Raw genomic sequence first — 22,707 nt, forward strand, 5'->3', positions numbered from 1 at the left:
ACTGTAGTTTTGTTTGTTTTTTTAAATATGGGAAACTGCTCAGAGAGCAATCTCAAAGCATAACCCCACTCAGACTGCAGTAAAACTAGTTCTGTTTTCTCTCATGCTGAATTATGTATTCAGGAATTAACAGTAAATTTATGGTAAACAGTAAAGTTATTTTTTTCCAGACCCTACATTAATGATTTATGTCTGAATTTGTAATCCCAATCAATAGCACAATGACATCAGATGATCAGTCTATACTCAAGGTATCCCAGTGCAAAGATTCTTGAAAGCCTTTACTAGCCCTGTTTGGACACAAAGGGATGGAATCTAAACTCAGTCCATCTGAATGCAGAAAAACAAATTAGTTTGGACGGTTCGTTTACATTTTGTATTTGAAATTCACTATTGTTTGCAGTTTGAAAGGGATGGGGAGAGGAGTCTGTAATCATGCAATTATGTCACTGACAAGCAAGGATGATTAAGGGTAGAAGGGTCAGGGGTTTAGCTGATGAACTGTCAGTACAAGAGCGGCACCCGCTAGCACCACTATAGTTATGGGTTTGTCAATGTTTCCATTATAAAAACCTCTTACAAAAGGTCTATAATTCAGCCACAGTAACTGCCTCTGGGCTAAAATTTGGACTTTGGCTGAGGAATGTGTGTTTCTAATGAAATATTTATTAAGAGATTTGATTTTAAAAGTGTCATAAACATAAAAAAACCAAACCATGTCAATGTCACCCTCCCGCTCAGCTTTTTCTACAATGAAACCCGCTGGCATTTAATCCTTATTGCTGACTAAGAGTTTTCACTACTTGGGAAAACCAATTTCAGTTGACAGCCATTTCGTGTAGATAAACAGCTCTTGACATGGTCAGCAATGGGTGCTCTGCTAATCACATTACAAGGACGTTTCAAACCAATGCTGGGCAAACCTGCAATGTAAGGATCAGCAGGGCTCACACTGCCACCAGTCTGTAACCTCATCTGACTGTCTCCAGTGACCCGCAGAGGTTGTACCACCACAGGAAGTTCCGCCTCGAGCTAAATTGACTGACAGTTGTCTTAGCAATCCCTTACACAAGTCTATGGGGTGTACCAGGAAGTGTTCAGGCAACAATGTGGATCCCCAGATAGCTACCATGACAGTCCCGCATCTCTGCCTCTGAGATCCCAGTATTGACCTCGGCTCCAAATTGCATCTGGACTCCCGACTGATCCCTGGAATGCCAACACTGATCCTGATACATGGTACTGACCCTCAGCCTGATTCCTGACCCTCAGCTTAACTCTTGACTACATGCCTGGCCCTGACCCCTGGCTTCTGAATTCCTGCCACTAGTCCTGCTTACTTCGTCCAGGATCCTGACATGAACAGGTTGGGAAATGGACTTTGGTTTAGTTTGGCATCCAAAAGTCTGAATTCTGACCTGAAGCTCCTGCAAACTAGCCTATTGTTTATGAACCCACAAAACTGGGCTGGACATTTTGCAAGATACCAGCCTCTCAGGAGCTGTCAACCACTGCCACTTCCTGTTACAGCTGGAAAAGCTCAGAATGGCCTCTCTCATAGCATTTCACCACTGCACCAGAAAGGAAGAGTGGCTTTATAACACCTTTTCATGTTCTCTGTATGGGTATATATATCACCTTACTATAGGTTCCATACTATGCAGCCGATGAAGTGAGCTGTAGCCCACGAAAACTTATGCTCAAATACATTTGTTAGTCTCTACGGTGCCACAAGTACTCCTGTTCTTTTTGTAACTAAGGCACTGGACTGGGACTCAGGGGAGACAGAGTTGATTCCTCCTTGTCTTCACTGTAGTGTTAGCTTGAGTTATCTACACTTGAATTAACTCCTCTCAAGTAAACCTGGTTCAACTGAGAATGAGCCCACTACAAAATGACCCTGGAGCTGCAGAGTGTTTGCATTATCAGCACCTAGTAGCCATGTCCTCACTGCAGTACTAGCTCCAACATCAGCAGCACTTGAGCTTCAATCCATCCCCCTAATGGGACAGCTAGGTTGAGGTAAAAGCACCAGTGAGAGATGTGCATGTGTGGATGGGGATCAGATTAGTGGCAACACTCAAGTTAGACCTTAAGTTAACAAGGCAGTGAAGGCAGGTCTGTCTGTGGTGTCCCACAGGGATAACACTACTTCCTTTCTCCCATCCTTTACTCATCTTTAACTATTTAGACTGCAAGCTCTTCTAGGCAGGGACTATGGGCTAGTCTACATGTCAAAGGCCTTTACAGTACACCTATACCAACAAAGGCCCCTCATGGAGATACAGATTATATCAGCAAAAGGAGTTATTTTGCTATTATAGGTAAACCATCTCCTCAAATGACATAGGCTATACCAACAAAATAACTCCTTTGTTAATATAAGATGCATCTACGTGGTGGGGGGTGGGGAAGTGTGCTGACATAGCTATGCAGGAAAACCTTTGTAGTTTATATCCAGCCTCTCTCTCCCTATGTCTCTGTACAGAGCCTAGCACAAATGGGTCCCAGTCTTGGTGGGGACTGTATGTGGAGTTATCAAAATTGAGGTAACACCAACTGCTACCACCTCCAGTTCCATTCCTAACAGAAACCTGAGGTCACTGTCCCAGAACAAGGATGTTCTAGATGGTTTACCCACCACGGCTTAATACGCACAGGTGGGCCTGTCCAGGTTGCCATACAAACTCTGTGCTATGCATCGTTACTTAACACTCCTGGGGAAGTTTGTGTTCTAAACCCCCGCCCCCCCTTTTTTTTTTTTATTGCCAGGATGAACCTAGGAAAACACTAGAACTGTGCTAGGAACCAGTGAAGAGTGTAGACACACAAACTTCGAACATGTGCCAGGCAACTGCCTCAGTACCAGATATCCCTGATGGCTGGGAACAGGATATCAATGTTTGACTTCTCAATAACCGGTGAATTTCAGGAACTCTCAGACAGGCCTTGGCACGATATACCATGGCTGTTAGCAGGGGGAAAACAGAATTACACAAAATTAAGCAATGTAAAAAATCTCAAAGCCATGGACACTGAGATGACAACATTTTAATTTCTTTCTGCCCAAGAACAGTGGAACACAAATGAAAGCAGCTGCTGTTTGGAGACCTTTACAAGGTCTTATGTGGGATAAAGCAGTCTGAGGACCTGTCCACATGAAAAAAGTTACACTTGGATAATATAGAGGGTGTGAATGTAAAGCAACAGAATCAAACTGGTGCAAAAGGTTCACAGGTCTTTTTAAAATTGGCTTCTTCTGGTTTAACTTGAGTCAGTTAGGAACAGGTTTAACTGAACTCTTATATCAACATAAGAGCAGCCACACATTGGTTTGCTCCAATTTAACTCTGGCTTGGTCGACACACAGGTTTTGTACCAGTAGAACTGAAAGTTAAACCAGTACAACTCCTAGTATAGATGCGTTTATACTGGTAAAACATTGCTAATACCAGGATAGTTTATTCCCCTCTTTCCTATGGGAACAGTAATCTTGGTGTAAAGCACCTAAATACCCATATTGCTGCATCACATGAGTGGGTTGCACTACATACTAGCACAGTTAAAACACTACAGTTTGTGCATGTGGACAAGGCCTAAATCAACTTAAAAACTGATTTAAGTTACACTGTGCAGCTGCCCCCATGTAGACAAGCCCTTAGTCTCAACAGGCCAATTGTTCCCACCTATTCAGCCAAGTTTTCTCCACTTCTCCCACTCTAGCCCACCTCTCGTAGCCTAGCACATTTTAATGGGGTTTAAAGAACGTGTCTGTTTTTCTCCGCAAATATCTTGCATTTCAGCTTCCAAATGCTGGCAGGTGCGTAACCTGTTAAGTATTTTTTGCTTCTGTGGGCAGAAGTCAAGCTGATCACTGATGTTAATTAAGAGACAAAATGTGAAAGCAGCTCTGATTCATTGATGGGAGGCTAAATAAAACACAGAAATCAGCTTCTATCAAAGCCCAACTTTTATCAAAGCAAGAAACTGACAAGGAATTTTATCTCAGCTAGTCAAACAGAGTTTACAGGTATCACTGTCCAATCTACAGTCCCTTATCAAAAAGTCCTGGAGTTTTACCTGGGCAGTTATAATCCCATAGTCTAGACAAAGTTATGTGTCTCCTTCCCCTTAATCTACCTGGTGCTTTATTGTAAGGTGGCTTTAACATAGCTTCGGGCTCCCTGGCACTTAGCGAAAATACCAGCACTGCCCAAACGTCACACAAGAAAGCCACACAACTTTCCATTTAGACCACCGGATCATGCTAATAACTGGAAAAACAAGTCTAGAAGCATTATAGCTTTATAAAGGGAGAATTAATTTACAGTCAGAGGGAATCCTTAGGGCATTAGAAGATGGAGATGAATCAGCTTTCAGGGACTGCCAGTTTCAAAGTAGATCTGAGCACATGTGCACTCATTGCAGGAGTGACAGGTAAAAGTGGAGAAGTGGGGGCAGAATCTTCATAGTCACTCCTGTCCCTAGGAAGGAAAGATGCTTCAGAAAACAGGGCTACCACAGAGGTTTCTGGTCCCTGTAGATGAGACGTAGTAATAGACATGCCAAAACCCTGACCCCGTGCCAAGATGAATGCATGAGTATGTGAGGGAGGGGGCTTTCTACTCTTCCTTAACCAGCTGGCCCTCTCTCCTTCATTCCAGTCTATTCTGGGGGACACGGGGAGGCCCACAGGGTGCGATGGCTTGTCTCACACAGCAACAGCCAGTGGGTGGTTTGGATTTGTCTGGCTGGAGACACAAAACCCACAACTCCTGGGAAGCAGGAGCTGAGTGCTGGGAGGACGGAGGGCTGAGGAACTTGCTCCTTTGCCTGGCCCAGAAAAAGCACAGGGCAACATTGCCTCTTACTTGTCAGGCTGGAAACACTGGCCTGGTTAGAGCTACAGCCCACAGAGTGGGGCTGCTTGCCTTAGCTTTTCCCTTTTGAGACGCTGGGTCAAATTCAGCCCTGGCAGAAGACAGTCCAACTGCACTAAATTCAACAGACTCTACTGTTGCTGCATTCAGATGAGCTGCACCCGACTACATCAGGGCTGAAGCTGGCCTGCTGTGGTCCTCCTGTGCAACTGTTACGTGCAAAGAAAGCAAATAATGGAATAGCTGGGGCTCAAGTATCAAGAGCCTGGCCTGTCAGGCTGCAGCCCTGGCCTGGGATGTGCTGCTGGAGTGGGAACGCCAGAGTCAGAGGATAGTGCCTTTCTCAGACTCACTGAGAGTGAAATTCACCCCAGCTCGGAGGGACTGGCCCCAGTGGGGAGATATGCAATAGCCCCAAACTATCCAGTGCAGAGATTTCTGGATAGGAGGAGGAGGAGGGGTCAAGGAACAACTCCAGTCAAACTCCAAAGCCCTGCATATATGTTACTGCAGCCTACTGGTGGGAGTATTAACCACAGAAGGGCTGCAGTACAGGGGTAGTAGTGTGCATGCGCACGTAGTCTCATTCCTTCTCTCCTCGTTAAGTGGCTTTCACAAAGGCAGGGAGAGTTTCACCCTCAAGGCTGATTGCATTTGGATTGGTATTTCACCCCCTCCTCTCCAAGCTCTAAACCCTCAGGGTAACTCCCCATCCCCTGTTTTGCTGACAAGTCAGCCGGCATTCTAAGCGACCCCCTCCAGACGCTATAAGAGTGTTCCCCCGCCTGCTGAGGGCTGTAATTTCAGAGCCTGCTCTTTGCAGTTACCAGTGACATCACTGTCTCTGATTATATAAAGCTCTGGTGGGAAGCATATATTTGTGTGTTTGCTTCATAGCTTCACTCATCCTGCTGTACAATATGCATCCAAGTCCTGCCACAAGAACTGCTTTGCCATTCCTCCCTCCTCCCCTGACCCAAACTGCAGTGTGGGAGAGAGATTTGGGGGCACAAGTCTCCAGGTTTCAGGGGATGGGTGTGTTTGCTGATACCCCGAGGGGTAGGGGATAGAATTCTACAGCAGGCACTCTGCAAAAAGCCTCTCAGGGAAGATCAGTGAGACTAGTTTGTCCCACACAGATACATGAGGGACTGAGGGCCAAACACAAGGGCACTCCCCACTCCACCCTACACCCAGAGAGCAGGCAGCCAGGATCAGAAATGCTCCTGTTATTCACCTCCACCCTGCCCCAGCTCTGTGCATGCAGACAGAAAAGCATGTGGTCACTAGAGAACAATCCTCCTTCCCCATGGGTGGGCTACAAGTCTGCTGAGACATGGCCCATGACCCTTCCCTTACAGGGGTAAACACAATGGCAGCAACCACTGCAAGGGAAAAGGAGGCTTCCCTCTGTGGGAGTCAGAAGGGAACATTTCAAATGGACTAGTCATGGCAGACACTTGGCAGGGATGGGGCAGGTGGATGACACATCAGGCTTGCCCCTGAATTTCACCTTGGAACCTGCAGACCCAGCTTTCAGCCTGGTCTAAGCTAGTCAAAAATGGGCTGCAAGAAAATCTTTTACTTGCAATCTCTGTACAACTCCACTCACAAGAGCCAGGCTTGGACTTTTTACATGAGGTCTTCAGCAGGGCTCTGATGCAGATGGTAATAGTTTTCCACTGGCATGGCCTGGAAGCCGTAGGTGCTGCAGATGCATCAGGTCAGCTACATCTAATTCCATGCCTCCCATTTGGAAATCACTCTGAAAGCTACTGGATGCTATGAGGGCAGGTGCTTCAAAAACCCCAGAATGCACTGGTACATGTGGATGGTTCCATCAAAACCAGAGTGTCAGTGCAGATGTGATATGGACAAGCGAGGCAACCTGCTATATCAGGCATCTACATCCCTGTGATGAGCTCCTGGAGTTGGGCCTGATTGAACTCCCACTGAAGTCAACAAAAAGATTCCCCTTGAATTCTCTGGGAGCCAGGTCAGGCCCTTACTGTAGATACACCCGCCTTTACTTGTGCTAATTTATTCCTTTTCATTACAGATGGGGGAAGAGGGGGACTGGGACTGAAATGAATAGAATAAAATTCTCCTCCATTAAGGCCCTGATCCTGCAAAAGCCCTTGAGCACATGCTTAACTCTAAGTCTGCAGGCAGTATCATTGAAGTCAAAGGGACTACTCATGCTTTAAGTTAAGCATATGCTTCTGTGCTTTGCTAAACCAGGGTCTAAACTCTTGCAATAAACAGAGAGACTTGGAACAGGCTACAGGCAAACCTCCATGGAAAAACCACATCTCACTCATGGAAGGAAAGGGGCCAGCAAAGGAGTAACTTTCTAGAAAGCAAAGAATTTCCAAATTGGATTGGATTGGATTGCATTGCATTTTCTTTTGATAAGAATTAGACAACAGGGATAAATGAAAAAGCCAATTCCCAGATCCCTAACGCCCTACTTCAACAAAGCAGTTTAGTTCATTCTTCACATTAAGCACATGCTTAAGTCCTTTTGAGGTTGAATCAGGAGCTTGCGCCTTTTAAAAAAAAAAAAAGGAGGAGGAGGATGATCTCCATGTGGAAGTGAAAAATTAATTTTATCCCCCCTCTTATCAATGAGTTGGGTCTAATTTAACCATGAAATTCGAAACCGGCAACTTTGCTTGGATTTCACAGTTACCAGCTTGTTTAAAAAATTCAAAGAGATCACTGTTTAAAGAAAACAATTCCAGGAAAATGGAAGTGACCCTGTATCAATAATTCATCAGGAGACAATGATTTCGGGAAGTAGTACCAAGAAGCATAGGCATAAAGTGGGGACGGGGGAAACAGAGTTTCTTTCTGTAAACAATTCGCAAGTCATATGCCTACTTATCTTTTATAGCCATCACATGACAATGTTTTTCCTCTACTCATGCCTCTAGCCCAAAAGAGAACTATCCCTCCCGCTACAGCCCCAACAACCTAACACCTATTGGCTGGGGCAGTTTCAGAGCTCCTCTTTATTGGATGATTCATCCTTTAGCAGAAGAAAAAAGAAATCTAAGATTTTGCCAAGTAACTAAATCAGAAATTGAAGGCAGTCAAGTGCTGGGGCCTGTATTTTCTTTGCTGCAGAGTGTTATGTAATTGCTCCAAGCCCTTGAGCCATGCACAGTAAAGCTGTCATGGCGTACAGCCAGTTTTCAGTAACTCCACACACACAATTCCACATGATGGCCGCTGGCACGTTACCCTACACTTGATATATATTTTTAAGAGAGAGACTCTGGTTCCAAAGGATATACTTAAAAACAAAACAAAAAAAAATCCTCACCTGTGTTACTAGATCTTTTAAACCAAAGAAAAGATTTTAAAAAACCCTCATTTACTTCTCACTATTCACAATGACTGTTTATCTTCTGTGTTTCACTCAAATAGGGACAAGAAAGACAGACTTAGTCAATTTCACTTCTGTTTCGAGTCAGTTTCACTTGCTGGTTCCCATGCATTATGAACAGTGGTGCTATGTGTTTGTGTTGCAAACTCCTCAGGAGAGTGTGCAAATTGTTATATATCTATATATAGATATATAGCTATCTGCTGGTCTTACGTTTTATAAAAGCTTGTTGTTGTTGTAGAAAAACAAAAACTAAACCCGACACAAATAAAGCAGCTCCATGGGCCAAATTTTCAGCTTGGTCTTAACCATACCTCATTTGCATGCACAAATAATCAATGTAGATGAGTATGTCCCTGACTGTAACTGCATCGCAGAGACAGGGTAAAGTTAAGTGCAAAAGAAGTGGTCAGTCAACAAAAGTCAGGCCTTGTGACTTCCCTCTTATTTTTTTAGGAGTAACATTAAGCCTACCAGGGAGATTTCTATTTGTACAGAGCCCTGAGTTCAGTTAGGACTTCCAAATATTACCAAAATACCAACAGTAATAACATTCTTTTAGTACATTTTAGGAAACAATGTACATTCTATCCATTGTAAACGCATGGGACTATTCTACAGATCACTGAGATCAGCAAGATAGAAGCTGTCAATACAAGGGCCAATTTCACAGCTGTTTAGTTTCCTTAATTCCACAGCTGATACAGAATTTTTACAATGCCAGATACATAACAGCTTCAAAAAACAGTATCAGTTTCCTCCAGGAAAAAGGGAAGTCCATTCAACTACTATAGAAGAGAACAGCACCTAATACAAACCCCTACTATTCAAACCCCAGAGAGACAATTCAGAAACTTTTGGTATTTGGTCCAGCAGGGCTTCTTTCAGGGTTTGGCACCTGAAGCAGAAAGTCTGCCCCTGGTCTCAACCGGGCCAGCAGCTTATATGGGCTCGAGGTGCTCAAGCACCAGGAATATTCAAAGCTGGGGGCTGTGCTCCACAGCTGGGTTTCTCCCCTGCCCCTGCCTCGGAGCTTCCCTGCCTGAAAGAAAACAGCCAGTGAGGGCTTGTCTACATCACAAAGTTGCAGCGCTGGTGAGGGGGTTACAGCGCTGCAACTTAGGAGGTGTACACATCTGCAGGGCATCACCAGCGCTGCAACTCTCTGTTTGCAGCGCTGGCCGTACTCCCGTTTTGTCTCGGGTGTAGAGGATCCAGCGCTGGTGATCCAGCGCTGGTAATCAAGTGTAGACACTTACCAGCGCTTTTCTTGACCTCCGTGGAATAAGCAGGTATCCCAGCATACCTGAGGAAGCCTCTGGTAATCAAGCTGGTCTCCTTCCCCGGTTTGCTCTCGCGTTCCCCGAACCCCGAGCAAGCAGGTCTCCTTCCCTGCGGTTTGCAAGGTGGTTCGGGGAACGCGAGAGCAAACCGCGGCGAAGCTGGTCTCCTTCCCCGGTTTGCTCTCGCGTTCCCCGAACCCCCGAGCAAGCAGGTCTTCCCTGCGGTTTGCAGGGGGGTTCGGGGAACGCGAGAGCAAACCGCGGTGAAGCTGGTCTCCTTCCCCGGTTTGCTCTCGCGTTCCCCGAACACCCCTTGAAGCCGCCAAACAGCGCTGCAGTGTGGCCACATCTAACACCACTTGCAGCACTGGTTGCTGTAAGTGTGGCCACTCTGCAGCGCTGGCCCTATATAGCTGTACTAATACAGCTGTAACAACCAGCGCTGCAAAATTGTAGATGTAGACATACCCTGATTGTGCTGCTTCTGCCTAAGGCTATAGAGAACAGCAGCAGACAGCCTCTTGGAGCACCAGGGGGAGGGGAAGAGGGAGAGAGGAGGGGGAAGGAGGCACACACGTGCTTGGGAGCTCTCTCCCATGCCCCCCCCCCGCCCCGTCACCCAGAGGCAGCAGCAGGGGTGGGGACGCCACACATGATGGCAACCCCCTGCCCCGGTACCCACCATAGGGGAGGTGAGTGGGCTTTCTGGACCTGAGAGAGTCCCTAGGAGCATGTACAGTGACTGTGGTGCAGAGTGAGTGTGCTGCGGGGGGGAGAGGAGGGGTCCCTCCCCTGGAGCTTGCTGCTGCCAGTAAGGATGGGGGAGATTCCTCTCTGGCCCTAGCCCTGGGGAAGCCTGTCTGCGTCCCAAGTTCCTTATCCCCAGCCCTGCCCCACCCCAGAGCCTGCGCCCCCAGCACCCCAACACTGAACACCCTGCTGCACTGTGAACCCCTCATTCCCAGCCCCATCCCAGAGCCCTCACTTGAGGGGAAAAACGTGCAACTTAAATTTGATGGTCAGTTTGGAGTATCATTGTGTTTAGCACAATACTTGATTATTTTACACCCTTTAAAGTATACAGGTGTTACAAAGTGGGAATGTTCTTAATGTTTTCTCGGAATACTGTGTGGGTGCCTAAGTTTCCCCTCTGCATTTCGCAAGGATCTAGATGGTGGGATAAGGGTGTGTGATTGTTGCAGAGTCCTAGAATGCCAGTGTGATGTTGTCTGCACAGAGAATGGCTGAAACCCTGTCTCCGAGCAACTGATGCCATTGGTCGCTCTCCTGCAAGGTGCTAACTGAAGGTGTTGGAGAACAAAGAGATCAGGTGGCCTCCTAATGCCTGGAAAAGAGACAAAGGCCAGAGGAGAGAGTGTCAGTGCCTGTGTGGACTTCCGGGAAGTGCATGGTGTGGAAGGGGATGCAGGGATGCTTTGGAACTACTCCATACAAAGCCAGTCAGGACTCTGGGGAAGCCTCCTCTCTCTGAGCATATTGGCTCCAGGCCAAGAAGCTTACCCCTTCCTGGGTCTGACCCCTGAGCATGCAGCATGCCCTTCCACACTGTGCGCTTTCTGCAGCGAGTCTGCCCAGGCAGGTCCTGGGGCAACCAGAGGTCCCTGCACCCCAACTCTGCAGTCAGACATGACTCTCAGCCAGTCGGTAAAACAGAAGGTTTATTAGACAACAGGATCACAGTCTAAAACAAAGCTTGTAGGTACAGAAAACAGGATCCCTCAGTCAGGTCCATCTTGGAGGGTGGAGAGCCTAGACTCAAGTTCTGGGCCTCTCCCCATTTCCCCAGCCAGCTCCAAACTGACACTCCCTCATCTAGCCTTTGTGTCTCTTCTGATCTCTTTGTCCCCAGCACCTTAAATTGGCACCTTGCAGGAGAAACTGAGGCACCCATACAGTATTCAGAGAAAACATTAAGAACATTCCCACTTTGTCACAACAGGTGCAACAAAATATAATACCGTATATTGAAGCAGGCAAGTGCTGCTTCTGACTCTCCACTTTTAATTGACTCTTGTAATCTTGTGGTGCCGACGCGTTGTAGCTTCATTTTATATCGGCTTACAGGGCGACAGCGGGGAGGGGGGTGGGCACCACCATTTTGGGCACCACCAAAAATTATACAAACTTGCTACCTATGGTTTCAACTTCAGTACCAGAAGGAGTCCCACACAGCCCCGAAGTGTTGGGAAGGGGGTCATGATCAGGCCAGCCAAAGGCCTGGTCTACACTACGCGTTTAAACCGATTTTAGCAGCGTTAAACCGATTTAACGCTGTACCCGTCCACACTACGAGGCCCTTTATATCGATATAAAGGGCTCTTTATATCGGTTTCTGTACTCCTCCCCAACGAGAGGAGTAGCGCTAAAATCGTTATTACCATATCGGATTAGGGTTAGTGTGGCCGCAAATCGACGGTATTGGCCTCCGGGCGGTATCCCACAGTGCACCACTGTGACCACTCTGGACAGCAATCTCAGCTTGGATGCAGTGGCCAGGTAAACAGGAGAAGCCCCGTGAAATTTTGATTTTCATTTCCTGTTTGCCCACCATGGAGCTCTGATCAGCACGGGTGGCAATGCAGCCCCAAATCCAAAAAGAGCTCCAGCATGGACCGTACGGGAGATACTGAATCTGATCGCTGTATGGGGAAACAAATCTGTACTATCAGAGCTCCATTACAGAAGACGAAATGCCAAAGCGTTTGAAAAAAAAATCTCCAGGCTACACAGTGCTGCGTGACAAGCGTAACGGGAAGCCAGAGACTCAAACAGACGCTCATGGAGGGAGGGAGGGGGTACTGAGGACTCCAGCTATCCCACAGTCCCCAGCAGTCTCCGAAAAGTATTTGCATTCTTGGCTGAGCTCCCAATGCCTGTAGGGTCAAACACATTGTCCGGCGTGGTTCAGGGTATAGCTCGTCAATTTACTCCCTCCCCCCACCACGTGAAAGAAAAGGGAAAGAAATTGTTTCTTGACTTTCTCCAATGTCACCCTATGTCTACTGAATGCTGCTGGTAGACGCGATGCTGCAGCAGTGAAGAGCAGTATCCGCTCCTCGCCCCTCCCTGGTGGCAGACGGTGCAGTAGGACTGGTAACTGTCCTTATCAACCCGTGAGTGCTCCTGGCTGGCTTCAGGTGAGGCTGGCTGGGGGTGCCTGGATGAAAATAGGAATGACTCCTGGTCATTCTCAGTAGATGGTACAGAACGGCTGGTAACCGTCTTCATCATAGCAACTGGGGGCTGATCTTCAATCAGCCCCCTCCCTTTCATGTGAAAAGAAAAGATTCTGTACTGCCTGGACTATCATAGCAGAGGGATGCTGGGCTCCTCTCCCCGACACTGCTCGATGTCCTGCCTGGACTATCATAGCACCAGGAGGCTGCCTCCCCCTCATTTTATGTCACTAAAAACCCAGTGTTTCTTATTCCTGCATTCTTTATTACTTCATGACACAAATGTGGGTGGGACACTGCCACGGTGCCCAGGAAGGTTGGGGGAGGAGGGAAGCAACGGGTGAGGTTGTTGCAGGGGCACCCCCCGTGAATGGCATGCAGCTCATCATTTCTGTGGGATCTGACACAGAGCAGCTGTACTCTCTGATACACTGCTTCTCTAGTAAATTTGCCCCATATTCTAGGCAGGACTGACTATTTTTAGAAACCATAAAGGAGGGATTGACTCGGGGAGTCATTCCCAGTTTTGCTTTTGCGCCCCCGGCCGATCTCAGCCAGGGGCACCCGTGATAGCAGCAGACAGCACAGAAGGACAGATAACTGTCATCTCGTTGCCAAATTACACTGGCAGCAGACGGTACAGAACAACTGGTAACCATCTCTGCTATCATGCAAAAGCAAATGAATGCTGCTGTGTAGCGCTGGAGTATCGCCTCTGTCCGCAGCATCCAGTACACATATGGTGATGACTGTAAAAAAAAAAAAAAGCTGAATGGGCTCCATGGTTGCCGTGCTATGGCATCTGCCAGGGCAATCCAGGGAAAAAGGGCGCGAAATGATTGTCTGCCGTTGCTTTCCCGGAGGAAGGAATGACTGACATTTACCCAGAACCACCCGCGACAATGATTTTTGCCCCATCAGCCACTGGGCTCTCAACCCAGAATTCTAAGGGGTGGGGGAGACTGCGGGAACTATGGGATAGCTATGGAATAGCTACCCACAGTGCAACACTCCGGAAATCGACGCTAGCCTCGGACCATGGACGCACACCGCCGAATTAATGTGCTTAGTGTGGCCGTGTGCACTCAACTTTATACAATCTGTTTTATAAAACCCGTTTATGTAAAATTGGAATAATCTCGTAATGTAGACGTACTCAAAGAGTGTGAATAATAAACAGTTATTATTGCCCTCCATTCTTCGCAGAGATAACCATTTCACTCTACAAGTCCTCGGGAGTCAATAGATTCAAGAACAGACCACATAAATATTCTTGCTGTGTGTTTTATTTTCAATTAACAACAAAATAAAAGATGAAATAGAATAAAACACACCAACAGCAGTCACAAACCATCCATCCAGGTTTGTTCTCTCTATCTTTAGGTCCCTTTAAAATAGCTCATGCAGGTCTCCCCTCAACTCGAAGATCTGTCTGATATAGGGTTGCCAATTTTGGTTGGATGTATTCTGGAGGTTTCATCCCATGACATAATCTTTAATTTAAGATTAGTCTTTAATTTCTGGAGACTCCAGGACAATCCTGGAGCATTAGCAACCCTAGTCTGGTATCACATGTTTTTATACCCATGTGACCATGATTTTCAGGATCCAAGACAAACCCCAGAGCAGACCTGAGTAGGGCACAAAAGTCCAGGAAGTTTATCAAGGCAATTCCCTACACTGCCCCTGGGCCTGGGTTTTCTGCAACAGTCTCGTTAGGCCCCGTAAGCCCGTCCCAGACAGCCCAACAGTCCTCCTGATAATAAGTCAAAGAAACAGTCCCCAAACCAAACTCAATAGTCCTGTGCCAGGCCTACCTTCCTTCAGAGAGCTCTGGCACCCATATGTCTGAGATCAAAGACTGCTTTGCTCTCTGGGTTGAGTCTGTGCTGCATTCCTCCTAGCTCTGCTCAGGAGACAGCACCAGGGCGAGGAGCAACACAGTCCAGTGAACAGGAGTCAGAAGACCTGGCTTCTATTTGCAGCTCTACCACTGACCTGCTGGGTGATTTGGGCAAGTCACATCACCTCTTAGCATTTCTGTTTCCATCCCACACTTTGTCTGTCCTGTCTATTTGACTGGAAACTCTTCAAGGTAGGGTCTGACTCTTGCCATGTGTACATGCAGTGCCTAGATCTTAGTAGAGGCCTCTCAGTTCTAGCATAGAACAACAGCACTACCAGTCCCAACTGTTCAAAAATTGTGAGTCAGGACCCAAAAGCAGGGCTGCCCAGAGGATTCAGGGGGCCTGGGGCAAAGTGGGGGAGTTGCAGTGCTTGTACTCACCCGGCGGTGGTCCAGGTCTTCGGTGGCATTTTGGCAGCGGGGGGCCCTTCAGTTGCTCTGCATCTTCAGCAGCACTGAAGGGTCCCCCGCCACCGAAATGCAGCCGAAGACCTGAAGCGACTGAAGGGCCCCCCGCTGCTCAAGACCCAGGCCAGGGCTTGCGGGGCATTTTGGCAGCAAGGGGCCCTTCAGTCGCTCCGCGTCTTCGGCAGCACTGAAGGGCCCCCCGCTGCCGAAATGCCACCAAAGACCCGGAGCGGCTGAAGGGCCCCCCACCACCAAAGACCCAGGCCAGGACTCGCGGGGCATTTTGGCAGCAAGGGGCCCTTCAGTCGTTCCGTGTCTTCGGCAGCACTGAAGGGCCCCACACCGCTGAAATGCCAGCCAAAGACCTGGACAGCCACTGGGCCAGGGCTCGCAGGGCCCCTGTGGGGGCCAGGGCAAATTGTCCCACTTGCCCCCCGGGCAGCCCTGCCCAAACGCCATGATATTAACTTAAAAAAAATGAGACTGTTTTCAAATACATTTAGGGATATTTTTATTTGCCTTGTGGATTCTGATCCTGGCAACATAATTTCAAGCTTTTCTTTGTAGCCAAGAAGATCTGACACTTAAATAAAAGCTGAAATTCTCATGCAATATCATGATTCCAGCAGCTGAGGCTTGCAGAAAATAATAACTCATAAAATAAGACTCATAATAAACTCACAAGATGTGCAAAAAGGATATAAATGATATAAATAATAAAGGACAATCCTAAAGTGAGGTGCCCTATCCCAGAACGAATCTCTCTACTTGCAGTAATATGACCACTGATGCTTTTTACCATACTTGATTTCTCTTTAGAGACAAGATGTGAAACTTAAATTTAGTTTCAACTCACTAGAGAAGGCCAGGTATTTTTGCACATTTCATAAACAGAAGGTGAATAGCTCAGTCCAAGTGGGCATCTAGAAAGGAGAAGACTCAAAGAAGTTAGTGACTTAAACAAAAAAAAAAGCACTTTTTCTCATTCAGTTCTAGTATAAAAAATTGTTAATGCTTTGTGTTAGAGCTGTATGAATAATGGATTTTTTGGTTCACTGATCATTCAAAAACATTTAAAACAAAATTTGTTTTGGGCCTAAACGTTTTGTTTTGACCACTGAAAAACCTTTTAATTTTATTAAAAAGCAAAGGACGTTTTTAAAGCAAAGTATTGTTTCAAATTAAAAAAAAACTCACAAAACCTGATTTTTTTTTCTGATATGCATTTAGATTTTTTTTTTAAACCAAATTCAGTGAAACTTGCATGTATTTTGGAAATGTTTCAGGGTCACCAAATCTTACATTTTTTGCTGAAAAAAAAAAACTGTTGAAAATTTTTGCCTAGCTGCAGGGTTCAGTTTCTCTCCCCACCCCCCAACCTCCCCGTCCACACAGAGTGTTTCCTCTTCTTTGTACACAGTGGAATTTGGACATCCCTGGAAAGCTTTGGAGAAAAACAGTGCATTATAGTGGACATTCTGGAGTGGAGTCTATTAATACCAAAGCTAAATGTTTTCCTAAGATTGTATACTGAGGGTCTACTAATGATTATTTTGGCTGTTAGCCAAGTGTTTTAATCACTGATTCTGATTAACTGAACATTATTGTACAGTGGTGTGGTGCAATATATGATGTTACATGCCAAATTCTTTTAGGCTCAGCTGCCTATTACAGTATACTAAACCCTATAGTGATCATCGGCTCTCAATGCTCACTGCATCATATTGTTTTTCTGATCTGAAAACAAGGCCTAGTTCCTGCTGGTATGGTTCATATTGGTAAATCCTAGACAAGACAATGTGGCACTAATCCTTGGTCATGCACTCCTCTGATAATGCAAACATTTTCCAGCAAGGTTCTGGAACTATGATACAGTTACATCCAGGCATTTGGCTGCTTTACATGCTGTAGAGGTCTTTATCCTTAAAAAACAAACCATCTTGCAAAGCAAGCATTAAAAGGCAATATGGAGACTACCCACGTTAATTACAAAGCCAAGATTAGACTAATAAAATTCTGCCTTTAAGTTAAAAAAAGAGGAGTGCTCTTTAAATAGCCAACTCTGTTTTATACCCTCATTCTTGCTAATCCCATTATAATTACTCTCCTCAGGATGCACCCAATGCTGTTAGATGCAAAGCATGACAAACACTCACAAACGGCAGGAATTTACACCTCTCCTCCACCAACTGCCCAGCAAGGCATCTGTGCAATTCTACAGAATGCTGCCAAATCTGAGCAAAGATGAACAACTGACATTCATTAACAAACCATTCTGTCACCTCTAGACATGCAACTTTACTGCCTCAATGAGGTCCCAAGTGACAGTGGCCAAGATTTTCTGAAGCAGCTAGTGATTTTGGGTGCCTGATCGGGGAGAGCCTTTAAAGAGACCTGATTTTCAGACAGTGCTGAGCCCCTGCCCTCTGCAAATCAGGCTCCTTTAAGGTGGCACCTAGAATCACTAGTTGCTTCTGAAAATCTTGGGTGATGAGCTCTGTGGAGTGGCTGCCAATTTGGGCAAGGAAGACGCCACTAGCTTGGTACAACCAGCAGTCTCTTTGAAAGGAGCCTAGGACTGGAAGAGGCATGTTGCCTCTTAGAACTGAAACACATTACTATTGGTGATCTGTGGAGAGGCTCGAACAGCACCTGTGTGTATCATAACTGATTCAATTCAATGCTATTAGTCACTTTCCGGAGCATGCTTACTCAGCCGCACTAAAAAAGCCCAAACATTGCAAAATTTTCTACAAAACCCACAACACTTCTCAGCTTATCGCCCTGTATTCTCACAGTATTCTCACACACAGTATTTCTAGTTAGAGTCTCATTTTCTTAAAAATATTATCAAATGGATCCTGGTGTTTTATGCATAGACATATAGAAAACACACACTACACATGCCAGAAGCAAAGCACACACAACGCAAACATAATTTCAGACTTTTAAAATAATATTACTGTTAAAATCAATTTAAGCAGCAAGGACTTGCTCTATAATAGATATGTGACTGCTGATGAAAGAATAAAGGATGCTATCAGCCAATAATTTGGGTGTATTCATATTTTCAAATATATTTCCTGTTTTGTAAATTACAGGTAAGGAACATGCAGAGTATCACAGTTATATAATGACCTTGTATTAAGAGTCAATGTCTGTAATATACACAAACGTGGATAAAAAAAGTGTGCAATTCTCTAAATTACAACGCTAATCAGCAACTTTGAAAGCCAAGATGTTGTTAATGCTCATTAATATGAGACTCAAGATTTACCCCTTCTTTTATAAAACCATATTTGGTCATCTTCAATTGGGGGATGAAAAAATATCACAATTGTTTGATCAGAATAACTACAAATGCGGCAGCTGGGAATGTCTGTTTACACCAGCAGTTCTCAAACTGTGGGTCGCAATCCTGTTTTAATGGGGTCACCAGGGCTGGCGTCAGACTTGCTGGAACCCAGGGCCAAAGCCCAAGCCCCATCACCTGGGGCCAAAGCCTGAGGGCTTTAGCGCTGTGTGGTGGGGCTCAGGTTACAGGCCCCCTGCCTGGGGCTGATGCTGTGGGGCTTTGGCTTTGACGCATACCTCTCCTTCCCCCTCCACATGGCGCATGAGGCTTGGGCTTGGGCTTTGGCTTTATTCCCGCCTGCCTGCGGCGACGGTGCTTGGGCAGGCTCAGGCTTCAGTCCCTCCCCTAGGATCGTGTAGTAATTTTTATTGTCAGAAGGGAGTTGCGGTGTAATGAAGTTTGAGAACCCCTGGTTTACATATAGGGTTTTATACCACAAGGAAAGCATGTGCTCTTAATCCAATGCCTCTTCACACTGTCAGAAATATTTAGGTAGCCGTCAAATATCTACTGTACCATTTGGCTGCAGAGGGCATGCATCTGGAACAGACGAAGCAGTGCATGTAATCTAATCTTGTAGCTATAAGCCATCCCAGGAGAAAAAAAAAGGTTACCAATTAAGAGAAAAGCACCATAAATATAGCAAATGTGTGGTTGAAAAACAGCATTGTAATTGGGCAAAGGTATTTAAAGAGACCCTAATACCATTATCTCCTATTAGCTATGGATTTCTGTAGATGAATTAAATCAATGAAATACTGATACTGTATTTTAAGAGTCTGGAAATTCCTCACACTCGGTGCCATGTTCAGTGCTGATGTTAAGTTACTGCGCATATTACACAACAGGGGAAGCCAAACAGAAAAAAAGACACATCAGTGGCAAAGTAGTGTACATCGCACCACTTGTACAGGAGATCAGGACCTAGTGCCAAAGTGTGTAAAGCCTTTGATAAAAACCCCTGTGACCGAGAACAGAATCTGGCCTAGTGGATCAAAAAATGCACATTACTTTTTTGTCATTCCCGGGGAGCCAGTTTCAGACCTGCGTGCTGGTGCAAATGGGATCAGTACTCCCAAGAGCTGAATTTGCCACCAAGAAAGTCAGGAACTATGTGGATCTAAGCAGAGTTCTATCTTATTTAATACCCATCTTCTTCTGCACCTTTGACCTGCCAAGGGAATAGGACTAAGGCTGCCTCCTACCATTGCTCCAGCCTCAGAACAATGGAAATGCGTGAAACTGACCATCTGGGAATCATTTTCTTGGGCAACAAGCAAAGCAGATGTATTGATGGGAAATGAAAATCAGTTGTGTTGACTTTGTTTTTTCTGCTCAACAATCCTTCCCATGTGATTCAAGGAGTCACTTTATTAAGAACAGATTCTTGCTAGTTGAACCCTAGATCTGCTGTATAAGGTTACTCAAGGCCCTTGTATCAGTAAGTGATACAGTGAAAGACCACAGTTCTAATTACTAAAGAACAAGGACAGCTGTAGTCCACACCACTAACATTTGTGGAAAGATTAGATGCCATGTGTTCACTTGCTCAGTACCCATCCTGCAATGCAAGGGTCAGTATTCAATCTGGGAATAAATCAGGAGACGATTTTGGAAAGGGGAAAAAATAAAAAAGGAGCTGTAACATGTAACCCTTATGTCTGTTTATACTTGTTCAGTATCAAACTCTGGGGTAGAACTTATCAAACAAAGCCACATAAGTTACAACTACAGAACTATCTTCAATAATAATGCATTACATATTACACACACCCTGTAAAAGTAAGGCACTGGCAAAGCACATTACATACTTCTGTACTGCTCAGGAGAACCTCCAAGTAGTGTTGTTAATTTGGAACACAAAAATGACTCTCCATACACTACCACCATTTCCATGCACTGCCTACACTACACCCACTCCCTGCATGTATCTCAACTAAATCTGATTAAAAAAAAAACAAAAAAAAACCATTAAGGAATTTTGATTGAAAGTCATCCAATCAGGAACGGCTTTTAATTCAGTTTGATGTGCGGCTTACCATCATGAAAAACAAATAACTAATCTCTGAGTGCAGACTTATAGCCTTTCCCAGCAAAAGTATGACCCGTTTGGCTGGATTCTGATGTGTTTTTAGGTCATGTAAAGTGGCAACTCCAAAGAGCAGAATTTTCAGCTGACTGCATGGTAGAAAGGAAGCATGATCTAGTGGAAAGGGGCCTGTTTTCAATTCCCAGCTATGCTACAGACTGCTTATGGGACCTTGGGTAAGTCATTTAGCCTTTGTGTGCCTCAGTCCCCCATCTGTAAAGTGCAGCTAATACAAATTCCCTACCTCACAACAATGTTGTGAAGCTTAATCCATTAATGTCTGTCAGATGCTCAGACAGTACAGTGATGGTGGCCACATATAAAGCACCAAGAGAGAGATGCATGGTTTGAAGTGTTAATTATTTAATTCAGTATTCACACGCCAGGTTAATAACCAGCACTGGGTGTGCATGAGTTTTAACAGATCAAATCCAAATTAACACTATAAAACACACACAGAACTATACCAACCTCTGAAAAACCTCTTCCTGCAGGCTGTACTTAGGTGGAATTTATACTGAAGTCGAAGGGATCAGTCTGGACTGCACGATCAGGCTAATTTTGCTGATCCAGCAACCATAAGTATTTACAGAGCTTTTCTTCTTTAAACTACCAGTCTTCCCTGCATTAATGCCAACCCCTCTTGTCCAAAAAATAATGAGTCATCCCCATCTCAAAGCCATCTTATCAGATTGGCTTAGAGAGTCGCATGGTTTTTAAAAATAATAAATGTGGGGATCTTTTTAGTTTCCTTCTGGGTTTTGAATTTTTAAGTTACATTTGAGTCATGTGTTTATGCTTTTCTCTGAAGCCATGAGAGCAAGAAATTTTTTTTATTTTTTTTTTTTTAAATATGAAAGCAGAGTTTCTCACTTAAGAATGCTTGAGTCCAGGCACTGGATCTTTAATAAAAGCAGCAAATATCAGACTTAAGATAAATATGAGAGTTGGCAACACTGACATTATCTTCATTTAAAATCCTTTAATTGTTTTAACAAATGCTCTTTATTTTATTCTTTAAAAACTGGAAAATCCAATCTGGCTACCCAGAATGACTTAGGGATGAGTCACTAGGCAGCACTTCTGGATAGCACATTTTAAACACCAATGACTCTGGTGTGGAAGGTTTATGGAAATCCACTGCTTCTGCTTTGTGCATTTTCAGAAAGCTTGCTGCTTTAGCAAGTGCTGATTATTCACAACCCTGCTCAGCCCACACCTTAAGCCCTCCTACGCCCACAATACTAAGTTTTCCCACAGATCACTGGGAAAAAACTTTCCATCAACAAAACCCCAACTTGAGTGTGTGACTCAAGAGGACCTTATCAAGGCTTTGTAAAACCACAGCAAATAGAGGCTGCCCTCCCTCCTGAAATCTCTTTGCCGAAATGTATCCCCATATGTGCTTTATCCAACAAACATCAAGCCTGTAAGCTGCTTTTCTAAGCCAAGAAAAGTTTAGAAAGGGTCACGGTGGAGAGCACAGTCACTGCACATTTCCTAAGAGGGTCATATTACCCAGAATATCCTACAGGGACAAAGTGTTCTTCTGATCTGGATTCCTACTTCTTCAGGCATCAAGTGAGGCACGGGGAGAGGAAGGGGCAGGGGGTGGATGTTGTGTTTTGTGAAACATCTTCAGTGTCTAAATGAACATTCACACTCATCCTTCAAAAGGTAATTATATTTGCTCAATATTCAGGCCTTTCCTCTTAAGGTACGAAAGACATACGGAGGTTGATTTTTATCCTGATAACCAGCAATGCTAAAGCCATTCTCTCACTGAACCATTGTGCAAACTTTAAAATACAGCTCAATCCAGAGCCTCCCGTTCTCCATCTAGTTTACAGGATCTGCAAGTGCTACAAAGGCAGCCTGCTGAGACTCTGGAAAGTAAAGGACAGTTTTGCATCACTCAGCTGTGACCCCACCAATTGACAGAGAGGCAAATGATTACTTTGGAAAGGGAGTTCCACCTGACCCTCCCACAGCTGGAAAGCAATGATGCATGGACGGGAGTAGGGAGATTGAAGTAAGGAGGGGTAGGGGAGAGGAGTTTTTCAGTGCCTTATGCTAGATGCAGCTTTTTTTATGAAGAGAAAAATCCCTGCCCTTAAAAGCTCACAACCTAAACAGATGAGGCAGACAAAGCTTTGTGGGGAAGGGATATGACACACAAGCAAACTGAACACTGGGAT

General features: G+C 45.3%; 1 protein-coding gene across 1 annotated transcript in view; it reads right to left on the reverse strand.

The window, feature by feature from the left end:
* MXI1 (MAX interactor 1, dimerization protein) overlaps positions 1-22,707 on the reverse strand; it is an 82,201-nt gene that overhangs the window by 18,913 nt on the left and 40,581 nt on the right.

The sequence above is a fragment of the Gopherus flavomarginatus genome, chromosome 6 (genome assembly GCF_025201925.1).
Source record: "Gopherus flavomarginatus isolate rGopFla2 chromosome 6, rGopFla2.mat.asm, whole genome shotgun sequence".
Lineage (NCBI taxonomy): Eukaryota > Metazoa > Chordata > Testudines > Testudinidae > Gopherus > Gopherus flavomarginatus.